General features: G+C 43.4%; 1 long non-coding RNA gene across 1 annotated transcript; it reads right to left on the bottom strand.

Moving 5' to 3' along the window:
* Nucleotides 1–1431: 1431 nt before the first annotated feature.
* Nucleotides 1432–15422, bottom strand: LOC140181103 (uncharacterized). The gene is made up of 2 exons (XR_011875761.1): nucleotides 15109–15422; nucleotides 1432–2043 (listed from the first exon to the last, which is right to left on the bottom strand). It is a non-coding gene; the product is annotated as an uncharacterized lncRNA (long non-coding RNA).
* Between the last annotated feature and the right edge of the window lie 602 nt (nucleotides 15423–16024).

Raw genomic sequence — 16024 nt, 5'->3', positions numbered from 1 at the left:
AGATCTGATGCTCCTTGTTTTCGAAAATTTTTAAGGGAAAAACACTAAGGAACACCAAACTTAAAAATTTTAAGATCAAGACACAAGGAAAACTCAAGAACACTTTGAAGATTCACAAGAACACGAAGGAAGAACACCAAACTTAAAATTTTTAGAAAACCAAACTAAAATTTTCGAAAAACACAGAGAAATCAACAAGAAAACACCAAACTTAAAGTTTGGCACAAAATTTAATAGAGAAATTATTATTTATGAAAAAGAAGATTTTGAAAAGAATATAAAAGATTCTAACCCAATTACCAAGAACACAGACCAACGCTCTAGCCAAATGAGTTATGAATGTAACACTTGTTTTGAAGAAGTATTTTTTTTTTTTTTGAAAAATCAACAAGAAAACACCAAACTTAAAGTTTGGCACAGGATTTAATAGAAAAAATTATTTTTGAAAAAGATTTTAAAAATATGATAGCCAATTACCATGAACATAAACACCACGTTCTAACTAATTGAGCTATAAATTTAAAGTGTTTTAACAAGGGATAAATAATAAAAGACCCTAAACCAAAAAAGAAAAATTTTTCCTAATCTAAGCAACAAAATAAACCGTTAGTTGTCCAAACACGAACAATCCCCGACAACGGTGCCAAAAACTTGGTGCACAAATTGTGAATCACACTTTTCACAACTCGTACCACTGACCAGCAAGTGCACTGGGTCGTCCAAGTAATACCTCACGTGAGTAAGGGTCGAATCCCACGGAGATTGTTGGTTTGAAGAAATCTATGGTTATCTTGTAAATCTTAGTCAGGAAGTCAATTATGTTTATCAGTTGAATTGCAAATAAACAAGAGAGCATGGATTAAAGGTTACTTGTTATGCAGTAATGGAGAATATGTTGGAGTTTTGGAGATGCTTTGTCTTCTGAATCTCTGCTTTCCTCTGTCTTCTTGTTCACGCACGCACGTCCTCCTATGGCAAGCTGTGTGTTAGTGGATCACCGTTGTCAATGGCTACCTTCCATCCTTCCAGTGAAAACTACGCTCACGCGCTCTGTCATAGCACGGCTAATCACCGGTTGGTTCTCGATCCGGTTGGAATAGGATCCCTTGATTCCTTTGCGTTTGTCACTAACGCCCAGCCTTCAGGAGTTTGAAGCTCGTCACAGTCATTCAATCCTTGAATCCTACTCGGAATACCACAGACAAGGATTAGACTTTCCGGATTCTCATGAATGCCGCCATCAATTCTAGCTTATACCACAAAGATTCTGATTAAGAGATCTAAGAGATACTCATTCAATCTGATATAGAACGGAGGTGGTTGTCAGGCACACGTTCATGGGTTGAAAATGGTGATGAGTGTCACAGATCATCACCTTCATCACAGTTAAGCGCGAATGAACATCTTAGATAGGAACAAGCGTGTTTGAATAGAAAACAGAAATACTTGCATTAATTCATCGAGACACAGCAGAGCTCCTCACCCCCAACAATGGAGTTTAGAGACTCATGCCGTCAAAGAGTACAAAATTCAGATCTAAAATGTCATGAGATCCAAAATAAGTCTCTAAAAGTTGTTTAAATACTAAACTAGTAGCCTAGGTTTACAAAAAATGAGTAAACTATGATGGATGATGCAGAGATCCACTTCTGGGGCCCACTTGGTGTGTGCTAGGGTTGAGATTTAAGCAATTCACGTGCAGAGGCCATTTGTGGAGTTGAACGCCAGTTTTTGTGCCAGTTTGGGCGTTCAACTCCAGCTTTTGATCCTTTTCTGGCGCTGGACGCCAGAATTGGGCAGAGAACTGGCGTTGAACGCCAGTTTACGTCATCTATCCTTGTGCAAAGTATGGACTATTATATATTGATGGAAAGCCCTGGATGTCTACTTTCCAACGCAATTGGAAGCATGCCATTTTGAGTTCTGTAGCTCCAGAAAATCCACTTTGAGTACAGGGAGGTCAGAATCCAACAGCATCAGCAGTCCTTTTTCAGCCTAAATCAGATTTTTGCTCAGCTCCTTCAATTTCAGCCAGAAAAATACCTGAAATTACAGAAAAATAAACAACTCATAGTAAAGTCCAGAAATATGAATTTTTTCTAAAAACTAATGAAAATAGACTAAAAACTAACTAGAACATACTCAAAACTATATGAAATTAACCCCAAAAAGCGTATAAAATATCCGCTCATCAGTATTCCTCTTTTATAAAGGATATTTTTCACCAGAGTGTAATATTGTGCTTCCCTCCGGATTTTCTTGGCCTCTTTTTCCTCTTTGGGGAGGATGTCGAATTTTAGGTATTCGACCAGAGGATTCATCCATCCGAGATTTAGCCCGGATACCTCAAGGACATCTTGTTTGCCCTCTGCTTTTACTACAGAGAGCTCTTGGAGAGTTTCCTGGATCAGGCTTCTATTATTCCCTTCTGGCTTAGTACTCGCTAACTTGGAGAGGGCATCTGCTCTGCTATTGAGATCCCGAGTTATATGCTTAACTTCAGTTTCGGCAAAACACCCGAGGTATTCCAGAGTTTTTTCCAGGTATCTCTTCATGTTTGGGTCTTTGGCCTGATACTCTCCATTTATCTGGGAGGTCACCACCTGAGAATCACTGTATATCATCACTTTTGTCGCACCGACTTCTTCGGCCAGCTTCAGTCCTGCAATCAGGGCTTCATATTCTGCCTGATTATTTGAAGCTGGGAATTCAAATTTGAGGGATACCTCTATTTGAGTTCCCCTTTCGTCGGCCAGTATTATACCTGCACCGCTTTCTGTCTTGTTTGAGGATCCATCTACATAAAATTCCCATGTAGTTGGCTTTTCCTCTTGATCTCCCGCGTATTCTACTATGAAGTCGGTGAGACATTGGGCTTTGATTGCTGTCCGAGTTTCATATTTCAAGTCAAACTCGGAGAGCTCTATTGCCCATTGAACCATTTTCTCCGCAACATCCGTCTTTTGGAGGATTTGCTTCATGGGTTGGTTCGTCCGGACTTCTATTGTATGTGCTTGAAAGTAAGGCCGTAGCCTACGTGAGGCTATTACTAAGGAGTAGGCAAACTTCTCTAGTTTGTGGTACCTTAGCTCGGGGCCCTGTAGAATTTTGCTGATGAAGTAAACTGGATGTTGTCCGACCTCGTCCTCCTTTATCAGGGCTGATGCGATAGCTTTGTCTGCTACGGACAAATAAAGGACGAGGTCCTCCCCGACTAGAGGTCGGGTTAGTATTGGTGGTTGGCTCAAGAATCTTTTGAACTCCTGAAACGCTCCTTCGCATTCTGGAGTCCATTCGAACTGGCATCCCTTTCTTAATAAGGAAAACAGTGGAAGGGGTTTTAGTGCCGATTCTGCCAAAAATCTAGAGAGGGCTGCGAGTCAGCCATTCAGTTGCTGAACCTCTCTTAAGCAAGTCGGGCTCTTCATTTCCAGGATAGATTTACACTTATCAGGATTTGCTTCAATCCCTCTCTATGTTAGCATAAATCCTAGGAATTTTCCGGTCTCCACCGCGAAGGTACACTTTGCGGGATTTAGCCTCATCCCGTGTAACCTTATGGTGTCGAATACTTGCGAGAGGTCGGCTAAGAGGTCGGCTTCTTCCTTGGTTTTTACTAGCATGTCGTCTACATAGACTTCTATTAAGTTACCAAGGTGGGAAGCAAACACCTTGTTCATTAGCCTTTGGTATGTGGCCCCTGCATTTTTTAATCCAAATGGCATGACCACGTAGCAAAAATTTGCTCTGGGCATGATGAATGATGTTTTTTCCTGGTCTGGCTCATACATTGGGATTTGGTTATATCCCGAGTAGGCATCCATGAACGACAAGTATTGATATCCCGAGCTAGAATCTACTAGGGTATTGTTCCGAGGGTTACCTGAAACTGGAGGTCGATCTCGGTCGAGATCTTCTGTGCTGGTCGGTGCCGACGTGTCCGGCCGGTGGGGGGCGGCCGGAGCGATGGTTTCTGTTCATACCCTGGGTCAAGCTACCCGACCCGAGATGATTGGCGATAAAGCGACCGACCTCTTCAGGTCAGAATACCCGACCTCTTCTAAAAGAGTTCGGCCAAATCGACAGGAAAGCCCAATAAAGGGCCCAAATAGAGGAACACGACCCAAATCCAAAGGCAAATCCCAGCCTACAGAGATAAAGGCGGTTCCCTTGAAGATAAGCTAACTTCATCCAAAACAGGATAAGATAAGATAAGATAACTAACTTATCTTATCAGAAAGGTCAGCCCACACTACTATAAATACACTGGAGCACCCAGGTATAACTCATACTCTGATTCTACTAAAAAACCTGTCTAATACCCATGCTAACTTAAGCATCGGAGTCTCTTGCAGGTACCCCCCACCCTCCGGTAGCCAAGGATCAGCAGTGCAGCAAGTCCAACAAGTCGGACACAACAGCTTCGGCCGCCACAGGCCGGCCAGACACGCTATCTCCGACCAGTACTGGAAATCTCATCCGAGATCGACCTCTAGTTTCAGGTAACCCTCAGAACATTGGCGCCGTTGCCGGGGAACCTGGAAGTCATCCCATCACCATGGCGGACAACCATAACAACGACCACGATTCAGGTCTGGAAGAGAGAACACCGCACAAGAACGCGGATGTCACGCTACAAGACACTCCAGAAATCAACAAAGACAAAAACTCCTCAAATTCAGGGGCAATAGAAGCGCTCCTAGATCGCCTAAAACAACTGGAAAAAGAAACTCAACAACAACGGGAAATAGGAAGGGATCTACAAAGAGAGGTACGGCGACATCGGGAGTTGGAAGAAAAACTACAGCAATTAGAAGCCGATCTCAAATCAAAAGCCCCTCGGGCCAATCTCGAAGAAAATTCACGCAAAGAGCAAGACCCGTTCACTAGGGAAATCATGAAAACCAAAATCCCAAAAGACTTCAAACTCCCGGATATGACCCTGTATGATGGCACCACGGATCCCAACCACCACCTCAGTAACTTCAGAAGCAGAATGTACCTCACCGACGTCCCAGATGCTGTTCGCTGCAAAGCCTTCCCAACAACTCTCACAAAGACAGCCATTCGATGGTTCGACAACCTACCCCCAAAGTCCATCTCAAGCTTCGATGACCTAGCTAAAAAATTCCTAGCCATATTCTCCATTCAGAAAGATAAAGCCAAGCACGCCCCCAGTTTACTAGGGATCAAACAAGGAGATCGGGAGAGCCTCCGCAACTATATGGAGAGATTCTGGAGATAGCGTGTCTGGCCGGCCTGTGGCGGCCGAAGCTGTTGTGTCCGACTTGTTGGCTGCTGCACTGCTGATTCCTTCGTCACCGGAGAGTGGGGGGTACCTGCAAGAGACTCCGATGCTTAAGTTAGCATGGGTATTAAACAGGTTTTTATGTAGAATCAGAGTATGAGTTATACCTGGGTGCTCCAGTGTATTTATAATGGTGAGAAGTGACCTTCTTAGATAAGATAATTTAGTTATCTTATCTTATCTTATCTTATCTTTGGGCGAGGTCAGCTTATCTTCAACGGAACCGCCCTTCTCTCTGTAGGCTTGAGCCGCCTTTGGATTGGGCTGTGTTCCTTCTATTTGGGCCCTTATTGGGCCTCTGTAGCGTTTTCGGATAGTCTGACCTAAAGAGGTCGGTCGGCTTGTCGCTAAACATCCCAGGTCGAACATCTTGACCCAGGGTATGAACAGTGCCCCTGCTTGAGTTCGATCTTTCCGTGAGATCGAGCTTCGATCTCTTTGGAAGTCATGCTGAAGCATCTGTCTGGCTTGTTTCTTCATTGCTTTGCAATTCTGGCAGATTTTCTAGAGGTTTGGTACTTCACAGTTCGTCCTCTTTTGAGTGGTAGTGTGGGTTTTCTACCCTTGCCTTCTGGATCACGCCTTGCTTTTATGTTGACAACCCTCTGCTTTGGCGAAGTTATCCTTGCGGCTTGATATCCGGGCTTTTAGTGACTTGTCCAATGACTTTTTAGTGTTCTTTATATTGAACCTTTTTAGTCTCGGATGACGTACGTAGCCCTGTTTGAGATTGTGCCTTCTTTGAGTGGAGTTGTATCCCTTTTAGCGAAGAACATTTGAGCCTTAAGTTGTTTCTCAACCTTTTGGCTTGTTCTTTTTTGAGATCGTACTTGCGCCTCTTCTTAGCTGACGTCGACCTGTACGACTTTGCCCCTACTTGAGTTTGGAGCTTTCCGCGAGATCGTGCTTTCGGAGCTTCGATCTCTTTGAGGAAGTCGTGCTCAAGCATCCTGACTTTGGTCGATCTTGAGTAGTTTCTCCTTTGTGCGACTCTGGTATTGCCTTTTTTAGTTTGTTGAGAGGTCTTTTCAGCTTTCTTCCGACTTGTTTGTCTTCACTGTTCGGGCTTTTTATTCATAATCCAACAACTTTTTAGGTATAGTTTGTTTGGACGACATTTTAGCTCCGTCTTTGAGGCCGTGCTTTTCGCTTTTTAAGTAGTATCTTTTTTCAAGACTTCGAACCTTTCAGCGAAGCATTCCTGGCCTTCCTTTGGCCGTTTGTGAGATGTCTTTGTCCCCTTTGTGGATCTTTGTAGAGTGTCGGTACTTTGTTGTCCGACCTCTTTTGATCACTTCTGGTTTTGTCCATTTTCTGTTTGGTCGAGGTGGTCCTTGGGGCTAACTTGTCCGACGACTTTTTAGTGTTCTCGTAGAACACTTTTTAGTCATTCTGAACAATTTTGATAGCCTTGTCGTGGAGCCGTGGCTTTTTGGGCGGAGCTATGTCCGTTTTAGCGCACGTTTTTCGTTGGTCCGACTTCTTCTTGTCGGTCCAAGCTGTAGCTTTTGTTGGTCAACTTCTTCTCGTCGTCCTTTTCCAAGTTATTTTTGTAATCCTCTTTCTTGGACCTTGGTCAGGTCTCTTTCAGGGATTACTTTTATAACTTGTTTTTTTTGTAGGAGACCGACTTCGTCATGTCGATCTCTTCTAAGTTATTTTGTAATCCTCTTTCTTGGACCTTGTTCAGGTCTCTTTCAGGGATTACTTTTATAACTTGTTTGTTGTAGGAGACCGACTTCGTTATGTCGATCTCTTCTAAGTTATTTTTGTAATCCTCTTTCTTAGACCTTTGTCAGGTCTCTTTTAGGGATTACTTTTATAACTTGTTTGTAGGAGGTCGACTTCTTTGTGTCGTCCTCTTTCTAAGTTATTTTTGTAGTCCTCTTTTTTGGACCTTTGTCAGGTCTCTTTCAGGGACTACTTTTATAACTTTTTCATTTTGGGATGACTTTGTCATGTCTGGCCCTTCTAAGTTAAAGTAATCCTCTTTAATAGGGTTGGCCAGACCTCTTTCCAGGGTTTACTTATAACTTGGGTTGACTTGGTCCGACTTCTTAACGTCGGCCAGTCTTTAAGTTATTATTTTAGCAATCCGTAAGACCTCGTCAGGTTCTTTTTTGGATCACTTTTGATAACTTCTTACATTATTCTGTGTTCATCTTTGCCAATTTGTAGAAAGTGGTTGTCATCTCTAGATCGTCTTTTGGGTGAATCGCGTTTTCACCTTTATCGGACGATTGTCTTTATCGTGATCGTGCAGTGAAATTATTTTTCACCTTGCCGACCTGCCGGAGTCGGGCGTATTGGTAGGAAACTTTCTAGGGAATCTACAATCTTTTAAACAATAAAATGAAGATAAGGATGTGTACATGTTAGTACTTACCTTTCTAGGTCGGCAATCTTTTTGGATCTCGGCCTAGCGCCCTTTTTAGATTGCATGCATGCCATGACCTTGGTAGCTCTTGCCCCTCGAGGTTGGACACTTTGTAGCAACCTTTCCCCAGTTCTTCTGAACAACTTGGTATGGTCCTTTCCAGTTGGCTGCCGACCTATTTTGATGTCATTTCGGATTAGGATGAGATCGTTGTTGTTAGATTACCTTCTGATTGTATCTTGAGGCCATTTGATGTTTTAACGCCTCTTCCTTGATCCGAGCTCTTTCTCGGGTTTCTATAGGTAGGTCGAGTTCTTCCTTTTGAAGTTGGGAGTTGGCCTCTTCACTGTAGTGGATCACTCTGGGCGATCCTTCTTTGGCCTCCATTGGGATCATTGCCTCCATTTCGTAAGCTAATCGGAAGGGTGATTCCTTAGTAGTGGAATGTGGGATTGTCCGATATGCCCATAGGACTTGTGGGAGCTCTTCAGGTGGGGCTATAGGGAAGTTGGCATGTAAAGCTTTGACTTTGTATTTGCTCTGCAGAACTTTGGTTTTTTCTGCAAAAAGTTTGCATCTTTGATTGTTTGTTGTCACTTTTCTTTTGTCATTCGCCTTTGAGAAGAATGTGTGGTTTGCTTAGGGTTTGGTTGCTGTTCCTGTTTCTTTTCATCGTTGCCTGACTCCTTTTGTACAAAAGTTATAGCTTTTGTTTCGACCTTTTGTTTGAGAGGTGTTCGGACTGTTTGGGTATAGATTGTCGACTTCTTTTCTCTGTGTTCTTGCCCTGTTGTTGCCTCCAAAGGGTGCCCCTAGACTTTCGTATGAGTCCTGGGGTTTCCCTTTTACTGCCACGTCTGTCACTTGATGTTCTGCTATTATTGTCCGAGTTGTTTTCTTATTTGCCCGAGTTGTTTGGTAGTAATCCCATAGTCGACCTATGTCTTTGAGATGTATACTAAGATCCTGGACGGCATGTTTGATTGGCTGAATTCCATAGTTTTAATGCGTGTTACTGTGGCTGACCCTGAGTACATCCCTTATACCGCCTTCGAGATTGACTTGTTGTGGTCTTGTAATGTAGCCTGGATGAGGCTTCTGTTATTGCCCCCTGGTTTGGTGTTGGCTAGTTTTGAAAATGCATCAGCTCGGGCATTCTGCTCCCGAGACATGTGTCGGACCTCATATCCCCGAATTGTCTGAGCTGTTGGTGCTGGCTGGTTTTGAAAATGTATCAGCTCGGGCATTCTATGTGTCGGACTTCATTTTCCCCGATTTGTCCGAGCTGTTTTCTGTTTTTGTCCAGGGTCCCCCGAATTGTCCGAGATGTTCTTTGGTTTTGTCCAGGGTCCCCCGAATTATCCGAGCTATCATCTGTAGGATTCTTCCAGCTAAGTTTGTTTTCTGTAGGATGCCTTTTATGGGCTGGTTGGTCCGAAATCTGATAGTGTGAGCTTGAAAGTATGGGTGGAGTCGTTGAGAGGTGAGTATGTGGGCTTAACTTTCAACTCGTCCGACCTCTTTATTGTGAGGTGGACCTTCAACTCGTCCGACCTCTTTGGTGTGAGGTGGATCTTCAACTCGTCCGACCTCTTTGGTGTGAGGTGGACCTTTAACTCGTCCAACCTCTTTGATGTGAGGTGAACTTTCAACTCGTCCGACCTCTTTGGTGTGAGGTGGACCTTTAACTCGTCTGACCTCTTTGGTGTGAGGTGGACCTTAACTCGCCCGACCTCTTCGGTGTGAGGTGGACCTTAACTTGTCCGACCTCTTTGATGTGAGGTGGATCTTTTACTCGTCCGACCTCTTTGGTGTGAGGTGGACCTTTAACTCGTCCAACCTCTTTGGTGTGAGGTGGACGTTAACTCGTCCGACCTCTTCGGTGTGAGGTGGACCTTCAACTCGTCCGACCTCTTTGGTGTGAGGTGGACCTTCAACTTGCCCGACCTCTTTTGTTTTTGATTGGGCGAGGTAGTGGGATCTTCTCCGTGTTGCATATTTCTCGGTAAACCTCCACAAAAGACACCCGAAGAGGGGTGTAATTGCGGTATTTTCTAGGCTTTCCGGGTTGATCTTCTTTTTTCTTAGACTCTTTATCCTTGTCCTGTGGTGGGTTAGGAGAATTCGGTTTCTGAGCTCTCTCCTAGTCGAGAGTTCTCCTCCATGTTGATGTGTTTCTTTTCCTGTTCCTGTACCTCGTTTAGAGATGTTGGGTGCTTCTTGGATATTGAGTGGCTAAAAGGTCCTCCTCGTAGGCCATTGATGAGACCCATAATATCTGCTTTTGTTGGCAGACTTTGTATGTCCAGGCACGCTTTGTTGAATCTTTCCATGTAGTTGCGAAGACTTTCCCGATCTCCTTGCTTAATCCCTAGCAAGCTTGGAGCGTGTTCGCCTTTATCCTTCTGGATGGAGAATAACGGATTGCATCTGAGGCCTCCGTGAGATACATCCTGCTTCTGGAATTTCTAAGATGATGGCTTGGATCTGATGTGCCATCGTACGGGGTCATATCGGGAGCTTTGAAGTCCTTTGGGACTTTAGCTTTCATGATCTCTTTGGTGAATGGGTTTTGATCTTTGTGGGGGCTGTCTTCGTGACCGGATCGAGTTGTTTTGGCCTTGAGATCCGCTTCGAGTTTTAGGAGCTTGTCCTCCGACGTCGTCTTGTTTCTCTTCTGAAGGTCTCTTTCGGCTTCTCGTTGATGTTCAGCTTCTTGTTCCAGCTGTTTAAGGCGATTCTGTTGCTCACGGATAGCTTCCAAAATTTCTGTGTTTGGGGGTTGCTTATTTCCCCCGTTTTGAGGTGCGTCTTTGGAGGTGGCGTCCGTGTCTTTGTTTGGCGTTCGGTCCACCAAACTAGAGTTGTGATCGTTGTCATGGTTGTCCGCCATAGTGATGGGATGACTTCCAGGTTCCCCGGCAACGGCGCCAATGTTCCGAGGGTTACCTGAAACTGGAGGTCGATCTCGGTCGAGATCTTCTGTGCTGGTCGGTGCCGACGTGTCCGGCCGGTGGGGGGCGGCCGGAGCGATGGTTTCCGACTTGTTGGCTGCTGCACTGCTGATTCCTTCGTCACCGGAGGGTGGGGGTACCTGCAAGAGACTCTGATGCTTAAGTTAGCATGGGTATTAAACAGGTTTTTATGTAGAATCAGAGTATGAGTTATACCTGGGTGCTCCAGTGTATTTATAATGGTGAGAAGTGACCTTCTTAGATAAGATAAGTTAGTTATCTTATCTTATCTTATCTTATCTTTGGGCGAGGTCAGCTTATCTTCAACGGAACCGCCCTTCTCTCTGTAGGCTTGAGCCGCCTTTGGATTGGGCTGTGTTCCTTCTATTTGGGCCCTTATTGGGCCTCTGTAGCGTTTTGGCCGAGCTCTTTGTGAAGAGGTCGGTCATTGGCCGAGCTCTTTGAGAAGAGGTCGGATAGTCTAACCTGAAGAGGTCGGTCGGCTTGTCGCTAAACATCCCGGGTCGGACATCTTGACCCAGGGTATGAACAGGTATCAATACTCGGGAGTGGATAAGGGTCTTTGGGACATGCCTTATTTAAGTCGGTGTAGTCAACACACATCCTCCATTTGCCATTTTGCTTCTTGACTAGCACTACATTTGCTAGCCATGTTGGATATTTAACTTCTCTAATGAAGCCGGCTTCTAGGAGTGCCTAAACTTGCTCTTCCACCACCAGGGCTCGTTCCGGGCCGAGCTTGCGCCTTCTCTGTTGTACAGGTCGGGATCCCCGATGTACCGAAAGTTTGTGGGACATGAGCTTGGGGTCTATCCCGGGCATGTCGGAAGCCTTCCAGGCAAAGAGGTCGGAATTGTTTCTTAGGAGCTTAGTCAACCCTTGCTTCAGGGTTTCCCCTAGGTTGGCTCCTATGCTGGTATTCTTTCCTTCCTCTTCGCCGACCTGTATTTCTTCAGTTTTTCCTCCTAGCTGTGGTCGTAGCTCTTCTTTGGCCCTTGCACCACCGAGCTCTATGGTGTGAACCTCTTTGCCTTTTCCCCTCAGGTTCAGGCTTTCGTTGTAGCACTTTCTTGCCAACTTCTGGTCTTCCCGCACTGTTGCTATTCCCGCAGGTGTCGGAAATTTCATGCAAAGATGGGGGGTAGACACCACCGCTCCGAGTCGATTCATGGTAGTTCTGCCGATTAGGGCATTGTATGCTGACCCCACGTCGATGACTATAAAGTCTATGCTCAGAGTTTTGGACTTTTCCCCCTTTCCAAAGGTAGTGTGGAGGGTAGAAATCCCAGTGGTTTTATTGGCGTGTCGCCTAGCCCATACAAGGTGTCGGGGTAGGCTCTCAACTCCTTTTCATCCAGCCCCAATTTGTCAAACGCGGGCTTGAAAAGGATATCCACCGAGCTTCCTTGATCCACTAGGGTTCTGTGGAGATGGGCATTAGCTAGGATCATAGTTATTACCACTGGATTGTCGTGTCCAGGGATTACTCCTTGCCCATCTTCCTTTGTAAATGAGATGGTGGGGAGGTCGGATGATTCATTTCTGACCTAGTAGACTCGCTTGAGGTGTCTTTTGCGAGCGGACTTGGTGAGTCCCCCTCCCGCGAATCCGTCTGAGATCATATGTATATGTCTCTCCGGAGTCTGCGGTGGTGGGTCTCTTCTATCCGCATCGTCTCGCTTTCTTTTCCCATGATTGTCTGACCTTTCTATGAGATATCTGTCAAGTCAGCCTTCTCTGGCCAGCTTTTCTATCACATTTTTAAGGTCGTAACAGTCATTTGTTGAGTGACCATATATTTTATGGTACTCACAGTAGTTGCTGCGACTCCCCCCCCTTTTTATTTTTAATGGGCCTGGGAGGTGGCAGCCTTTCAATATTGCAAATTTCTCTGTATACGTCCACTATAGAAACCTTTAGAGGAGTATAAGAGTGATATTTCTTGGGTCTCTCAGGACCGAGGTCTTCTTTCTTCTTGGGCTCCCTTTCTCTCTCTTTTATTGAGGGAAGGTGCCCAGGTCGCCAGCTCGACTCTCTCAGCTTGGCATTTTTCTCCATGTTGATGTACTTTTCAGCTCTTTCTTGTACATCACTCAGGGAGGTAGGGTGCCTTTTTGATATGGACTGTGAGAAGAAACCTTCTCTAAGTCCATTTACCAGCCCCATAATGACTGTCTCGGTGGGCAGGTCTTGAATCTCTAAGCATGCTTTGTTGAACCTTTCCATATAATCTCGTAGAGGTTCTCCGACCTCCTGCTTTATTCCCAGGAGGCTCGGTGCATGCTTTACTTTATCTTTCTGAATGGAGAACCTCATCAGAAACTTCCTCGAGAGGTCCTCGAAGCTGGTGACCGACCTTGGAGGGAGACTATCAAATCACTTCATCGCTGCTTTCGATAAGGTGGTCGGGAAAGCTTTGCAGCGCGTTGCATCAGAAGCATCAGCCAGATACATCCGACTTTTAAAGTTGCTTAGATGATGTTTTGGATCGGTGGTTCCGTCATAGAGGTCCATATCGGGGCTTTTAAAGTTTTTTGGAACTTTTGCCCTCATTATGTCCTCACTAAAAGGGTCCTCCCCTCCCGGGGGCGACTCTTCTCGATCTTCACGGGAGTTCCGACCTCTGAGGGAGGATTCTAACTTTAAGAGTTTTTTCTCTAACTCTTTTCGTCGATCCATCTCCTCTCTTAGGTACTTTTCTATCTTCCTTTGTCGCTCCCGTTCCTGTTCCAGCTGTTCCAAGCGACTTTGGTGGACATGGACTAGCCCCATTAGTTCAGTTGCGTGGGGTGGTCCATCCTTTTCTGACTCACGCCCCTCCGAGGAATTTGTCTTCGGATTTTTAAATTCGGAGGTTCCTTCCCTGTGTTGGTCGTTGGTTTCCTGGTGGAGGGTCAGGTCTGCGTTGTGGTTTTCAGTATCCAGATTCTCTTGCTCGGAATCCGACGCCACATGACCATCTTCAGGGGATACATCCGCCATTACTGGCTGATCTCTCGGGTCCCCGGCAACGGTGCCAATATTACGATAGGTAACCAGAGATTATTGGGTTGGATTAGTTTGGCTGGCCCAATCGTTGGAATGAGGGAGTATCCAAGTGGATTGATGATCCAAGGCCCCCATCCGACTTCGGTATGAGAGAATGGGGGGTGGTACCTGCAAAGACACTCCGATGCCAAAGTCAGCAAAGGGAGCAAAACAGGTCTAGAGAGTATTGGGCTTCTGAGATATCTGAGAAGTGTCAGTGTATTTATAGTCGTGAACCCATAACCACCGTTGGTGTAGTTCCGTTATTCATGGGGAATAACCGTCCCTTTATCTTAGGGAGGTTGAGATATGGCTCCAGGAAGTGGGTAGAGACATTTTAGGGGCAGTTACTCATTTGAATGGGTGTTTATCTGCCAGCTAATCTTCGTCCCGACTTCTTTAGAGTAAGTCGTGATAGGAACCAACTTCGTGGGATGAAGGTCGGTGTAGAGCGAGGTTTAATCCTTTGGATTGGGCATTTCGTTTGGACATGGGCCTTATCATTGGGTCAGAGTATGAATACTAATCTTTTTAATTTTTTTTTAAAAAACAAGAATATAACCCGTTTAAAAAAAATTATTTGACTTATTAATTAGGAACATCATCTTTATCTATATAGCTATACAAATATAACAACATAAAAATATATATGCCCAATAAAAAAATAATTAATAGTACAATCTCATGGATTTCAATATCTTAAAATATACATGAATGTACAAACTAAGTGTGCGTAATACTAATTCGTTGATAAAAAAGAGTGTATCAGCAGCTTGTTCCTATTCTATTTTTTTGTTTTAGTTTTTGATCTTCGTCTGATATAGTTTTTCTCTTAACTTTGTTGTTAATTAGTTTCTAATTGAACAACCTACGTTACTCTATGAGTAAGCATCTTTATGAATGGTTATTCAATTTATGGGGTTCAGAACAAAATAGAATAGAAAAAAATTTAACTAAACGACTTCAAACGTTTAACTGAGTTCAATTCAATATTATTCTAATATACAAGCCTCTTTGTAATTTATTATATTAATATACTCTCATCTATTTTTTATATATAAATATATAAATCTTTAGCTGGTTTATAATTTCAAAAATTAAAGTTGAATTTTTCAATAGCAGTTTATGAATTAATCATTACGATAAGATGATGTGGTCCATCTTTCTTTAATAGTGCTTCTTTGACAGTTTGTGAATGTAATGCATTAACTAAGTATATAGTAAGTAATACGAGAATGAATCATGTTTTAATTATATATAAATGTCAATCCAGTAGAATTATAAATTTATAATCATATCCAGAACAAATAAAATAGAAGAATATAACAGCAAATTGAAGTTTGAATATTGAACTGAAGTATTGAATAAAAGTAAGAAAGGACTATCAGAGAGGGGAGAGAGGATGGAGATTTGTGGCTTACCTAAACCGGCGGCGCCATGGCGGAGAAGAAAACAGTAGCGACGACAACACTAGCAACTTCCAACACGACAACACCCACAAGTCGCAGCAGGAAGCATCGTGCGATACAACACCCATAGACGAGGTGACGGTGTGAGGCAGGCGGTGACAACACAAAGGCGCGAGACAAGGTGGTGAAGGCGGGACAGCGCGAGGCAAGGGAGCATGCAGTGGAGATAGGGCTAGGGAAGCAACAAAGATGGGCGTGGCGAGTAGGGAGAAGGATACAATAACGGATTTTGAGACGACCTTTTGCCTGGATTAGAATTTGTTCATAATTTTTTGAGCACTTTTGATGATGAGAAAAGAAGAAGAGCAAGCACAGATAATATTTCTGATTAATTAATTTTTATTTTTTTTAAATGATTTTTATTTTAATTTAAATTGTTATTGAAAAAAGATTTTTTTGTTACAGAAATAAAAAAGATTATTTAGTCATTTAACAAAATTAATTATTAGGGTATATTTATTTTTGAATTGAATTTTGGTGTATTGGCAATATAAAATTATTTTACACGTGCTTCTAATCACATAACTGTCATATTAGCAAAAATAATTATCTTTTACATTGACCACATAAATGGTCATCCAAGAGAATGGCTGTGATTGCATAATTGTGTAAAATGTTTAACACTATTAGTACATCAAATTTATAGTTTTTTAGTTTTTTTATAATTATATATGAGGATATTTTTGTATATATATAATAACTTAATATTCTTTAAAAAATAAATAAAAAATAAATGTTTACAGAAATAAATATAATTCACATGATAAATTTTATTGGAGGAGGAATTCCTTTGAGAGACACTAGAACTTTGTCCCTTTTGTCTTCGAGGAGGTTGTCTTTGTCGAACTTGCTCCTCCTTATGAGCTAA

The sequence above is a fragment of the Arachis hypogaea genome, chromosome 17 (genome assembly GCF_003086295.3).
Source record: "Arachis hypogaea cultivar Tifrunner chromosome 17, arahy.Tifrunner.gnm2.J5K5, whole genome shotgun sequence".
Classification (NCBI taxonomy): Eukaryota; Viridiplantae; Streptophyta; class Magnoliopsida; order Fabales; family Fabaceae; genus Arachis; species Arachis hypogaea.
Note: the sequence above shows the minus strand (reverse complement) of the source record. Positions and strands in the feature narration are given on the sequence as shown.